The sequence below is a fragment of the Muscardinus avellanarius genome, assembly GCF_963383645.1.
Source record: "Muscardinus avellanarius genome assembly, chromosome: 1".
In the NCBI taxonomy this organism is placed as follows: domain Eukaryota; kingdom Metazoa; phylum Chordata; class Mammalia; order Rodentia; family Gliridae; genus Muscardinus; species Muscardinus avellanarius.
In genome coordinates, this window is record NC_137786.1 from 45,759,024 (window position 1) to 45,764,118 (window position 5,095).

Below are 5,095 nucleotides of genomic sequence, written 5' to 3' on the forward strand. Positions count from 1 at the left end.
TGGAGGTGAAATTTAGATCCAAACTATACTGCTTCATATCTGATTCCGTCAGTAATATTCAGTCAGTAAAAAACAAAACAAACAAAAAAAAAACCCCACAAAGGATGAAGCTGGGTGTGGTGGCACATACTTGTAATCTCAGCACTTGGGAGGCTGAGACAGGAGGAACTGGGTTCATGTCCAGTCTCAGCTACTTAGCAAGGCCCTCTCTCTGCAACTTGGTGAGACCCTGTTTCAAAATAAAGAATAAAAAATCCAGCTGGGGAATGTAGCTCATAGGTCAGAGGTAGAATGTCCCTGGGCTCAATCCCCAGCATCTCCCCCACAAACATAAATGCAACTAACTAACTAACTAACTAACTAACTAGCCAAAGGATGAATCTGCCCAATTAGCAACTTTAACTGGCAGCTAAAGGACAGCTTCTCTAGCCAGGTGAGGTGGCACACACTTGTAATCCTAGTACTTGAAAGGCTGAGACAGGAGGATCACAGGTTTGAGGAGTCTCAGCAAGTAGTGAATCTCTCATAAGCCCAGTGAGACCCTATTTCAAAATAAAAATAAAAATAGGGCTCGGGTGCAGCTCAGAGGTAGAATGCCCCTGAATTCAATTCTCAGTCCCACAAAGAAAGGGGACAACGTCTTCATTTTATTTTAATTTAACTTAATTTTATTTTATTTTTGCGGTACTGGGGATGGAACTCAGGGGCATTTTACCTCCAAGCTACACCCCAGCCCTCTTTTTTACTTTTTATTTTAAAACAGGGTTTTACTGAGTTGCAGAGGGCCCCACTAAGTAGTAGTTGAGGCTGTCTGCGAACTGCAATCCTCATGTCTCAGCCTCCCAAATGCTGGGATTACAAGCGTGCGCCACCACGCCTGGCTACAACTTCTTAATTTAAAGGAGAGGTATCAAGCAGCATTTTATTTCTTCATTGCTAACAGTTTCTAAACCAAGATGGATGAAAAGGCCGAACAATGGAAAATTCTCAAGTGTATTTATTTGGTATAAGTGTAGGTATTAGTAGATAGTGGTTTTCCTTATAGCTGTATACACACACACACACACACACACACACACACACACACACTTATTTATTTTACTTACTTACTTATTTACTTATTTACTATGGTACCAGAGTTGATTCAGGGACATTCTACCTCTAAGTTACACCCCCCAGCTCTAGCTCTTTTTCTTTGTGTGGCACTGGGGATGGAACCCAGGGTATTTCTACCTTCAGGCTATACCCCCATACCTATTTTTATATTTTATTTGGAAACAGGGTCCCACTAAGTTGATGAGAGCTTCACTAAGTAGCTGAGGCTGGCTTCGAACCTGTGCGATCCTCCTGTCTTAACCTCCCAACTACTGCAATTACAAGTGTGCGCCACCACACTCGCCTCCCCCAGCTCTTTTTATTTAAATTTTTTCTTTGTGGTACTGGGGATAGAACCCAAGGGCCTTCTACCTCCGGGCTACGCTCCTGACCTCTTTTTATATTTTACTTGGAAACAGGGTCTCACTAAGTTGCTGAGAGCCTCACTAAGTAACTGAGGTTGGTTTCAAACCTGTGTGATCCTCCTGTCTCAGCCTCCCAAGTGCCGGGATTACAAGCGTGCGCCACCATGCCCGGCTTTATTTTAAATTTTGAAACGGGGATGTTGCTGGGTCTGAAGATGGGTGCTGGGAGGCCGCTTCCTGACCAAAGAACAGATGTGAAGTGGACTGCTGCCTCCTGGACTCAATGAAAGCCATGCTGAGTCAAGTTCTGAAGATGAAGCCACACTAGAGAAGTCTGAACTTAACTTACAGGAAGATAAAGAAGATGGGACCATTAGAGAAAGAGAAAACTCAGCTTTCTCAGCAGATGGACCAAAAATGGAAACAGAAGTTACAGCAAATGCACATACGGACTGCTCTTCTGGGGTTCCCTTAAATATGTGAAAGAAATTTCAAGAACTGCACAAAAAACATTCAGAACAGAAAATCTCCGCTTCAAGATTCAAAGGGAAAGAGAAAAAATGCCCTACAAAAAATAAATTGAAGAATGAAAAAGAATCTTCTAATGAACAGTCCTCACATGGAACCCTGTGGAAGGAGCTTACCCAGTACTTTGGAGCCCAGGACAGATTTGAACCTCCTGTTAAAGAGAAGGTTGACATGTCTGGCCTTGAAAAGAAAATAGACCAGGCTGTGGAGGAGTGTGATGTCGATAAGGTTAGAGCTCAGCAACCAGCTTGCTACACGAGAGCTTGGTGTAAAAATTGCCAAAGCAATTGCCTGCCACAAGTTTGTAAAAGCCAAAAAGGAGGCTGAAAATCTACAGGCTGCTTGAGAAAAGAAGAAACTTGCATGGGGGACTGAAGCAAAGAAGAGATGGGAGACCAAAAGCAACATGTGATATACTTAATTCTTTTTTATCTGTACTGGGGATTGAACACTCTGCAGGGATTTGGTAGAGTTCTTCAAGATACTTACACAGCCCAACAAGGGCTTTGTTGGTTTTGTACAACAAAGGTGCACACTTTGTACAACAAGGTGCATGCATGCTTGTAATCCCAGTACTTGGGAGGCTGAGACACGAGGATCACAGGTTCGTGGCTAGCTTCAGTTACTTAGTGAGGCCCTCTGCAACTTAGTGAGACCGTGTTTCAAAATAAAGAATAAAAAATAGGGCTAGAGGCGTAGCTCGGAGGTAGAATGCCCCTGGGTTCAATTCCTAGCACTGCAACAAACGAACAAACAAACAAACAAACACAAACCAGACTCAATTTGTGTGGGCAATGTACTGAAAAGATTTTCCTGCTTAGGATAAATATCTCAGGAAATTGATAAAAGTAGCAAAAAATATGCATAAAACTTGGGAGTTGAGCTGGGTGTGGTGGCGCATGCTTGTAATACCAGCATTTGGGAGGCTGAGACAGGAGGATTGTGGTTCACAGGCAGCCTCAGCTACTTAGGCCCTGTGCAACTCAGTGAGACCCTGTTTCAAAATAAAAAATAAAATATAGGGCAGGGGGTGTGTAGCTTAGAGGTAGAATGACCCTGGGTTCCATCCCCAGTACTGCAAAAAAAAAAGCTTGGAAGTTGATTATCAGCTCTTTTCCGTCTTTTTCTTAGACATTCAATCCATTGAAGTAAATGAAATATGAAGCATTTTGTTATATGTGTACGATAACTAAGCATATATATAGGATAAAGGATATGGTTTTATTTGTATAGACTGAGAGTATAAAATCAATTTTAATCTTCATGTCTTTGGTATAGCATAGTCAATTAGGTCCTTATATTTTTTAACCTGTTCTTGTCAAAACTATACTTTTTCTGGAATTGTGTTTTTAAGATTTTTTTTGTTTATAATGGATTAGTCATAAGTACAAAGTAGTCTCAATTGATGCTGCCTTTCCAATAATGATTGATTCTTTATTGGAGATCACACAGTTGACATAGTCACATACTAAAAGCAATTGGTTAATTTTTATGTGCCTTTAGATGAAGTAATCATAGTGGAAAAGGGACGGAATGAAGCATTTGGAGGACAATTTAAATTCAGTTCTAAACCGGGCGTGGTGGTACAGGCTTGTAGTCCCAGCATTCGGGAGGCTGAGACCTGAGGATCGCGGTTCGCGGACAGCCTCAGCTACTTAGTGAGGCCCTCTGCAACTCAGTGAGACCCAGTTTCAAAATAAAAAGAATAAAAAAACAGGGCAGGGGGTGTAGCTCGGAGGCCGAATGCCCCTGGGTTCCATCCCCAGACCTGCACACACACAAAAAATCAGCTCTGTGCAGAAACATCTTTCTGAATATTTCTAGGCTATGCCATTCTTTAAATTATGTGATGGTTCTTAGAAGAGAATGTAGTATAATTATATTAAACAGGCATTTATAACTGAAGATAATATAACTTTGAATCATCTAGAAAAATTCTTTTTTGAAACAAGGTCTTTCTAGGTTGTTAAGAGTCTTGTGAAGTTGCTGAGGCTGGTTTTAAACCTGTGATCCTCTTCTCTCAGCCTTACAAGTATTGGGATTACTGGTGTGGATATCACCTCAGGCTTATTTATTTATTTTTTATTTATTTATTTATTTTAGAACTGGGGATTGAACCCAGGGGTATTCTACCTCTGAGTTATACCCTCAGCCCTATTTTTTGTTCTTTATTTTGAAATAGGGTCTCACTAAATCCTGAGCTGGCCATGAACCTGAGATCTTTCTGCTTAGCCTCCCAAATACTGGGATTACAAGCATGTGCCACCATGCCTGGCTTAAAAGCAACTTTTAAAAATATAAGCCAGGCATGGTGGCGCATACCTGTAATCTCAGTACTTGTGAGGCTGAGACAGGAGGATCCCAGGTTCTAGGCCAGCCTCGGCAACACAATGAGACTATTAACAACCTAGTGAGACCCTTTTTCAAAACAAAAAAATAAAATTGGGCTGGGAGTGTAGCTCAGAGAATGCCCCTGGATTTAATTCCCAGTACAACAACAACAAAATTTAAAAAACTTCATTTTCCACTTCGTAGAGGGCCGAATCACTTTCCTCAGCTGATCACTCTGTACCTGAGCTTTGGTTAGTGTAATACACTTTTTGATAATTCACAAATATTCCAATTCTCCCTTTCTCTCATGTAAGAATTATAATTCTCTACCCTTCCCTCCTTGAAGTTAGTCCTATCCACACAATTTGATTTGGCAGATGAAATGTGATAGAAAATTATGAGACTTGTGTCTCTCTTACTGTGCTTCAATCACCAGGGAAACATGTGGCAAGATGCAATCTACATCAGCCAGCTCTTATCAGTTGGTTTGGGAACATGTATTTCGAGTGAGAAACAAATAAAGTGAGCCAATGAGATTTGGGGTTGTTTATTATTGAAGCAGAAGCTGGCCTGTCCTGACTAATCCAGGCAGCGTGGGGCCAGGGACCTACTTGTGGATGGAGTGAATTCAGAAGTAGCCTGACAACACATTCATGAACTTAGTGGGTGCTTACAAGTAATTAGTTTTCAGACAAAAACAGCCCATGAACAACAACAAAAAAGAAAACCCTTCAGAAGTTATGTTCTGAGAGGGCTTCTGTTTCTACCAGGATTTG

General features: G+C 41.3%; 1 pseudogene across 1 annotated transcript; it reads left to right on the forward strand.

Moving 5' to 3' along the window:
• The first annotated feature begins 1,670 nt into the window (after nucleotides 1-1,670).
• On the forward strand, nucleotides 1,671-2,400 carry LOC308274692 (protein FAM204A-like; annotated as a pseudogene). The gene has a single exon. The product of its transcript is annotated as a protein FAM204A-like (transcript).
• The last annotated feature ends 2,695 nt before the right edge of the window (nucleotides 2,401-5,095 follow it).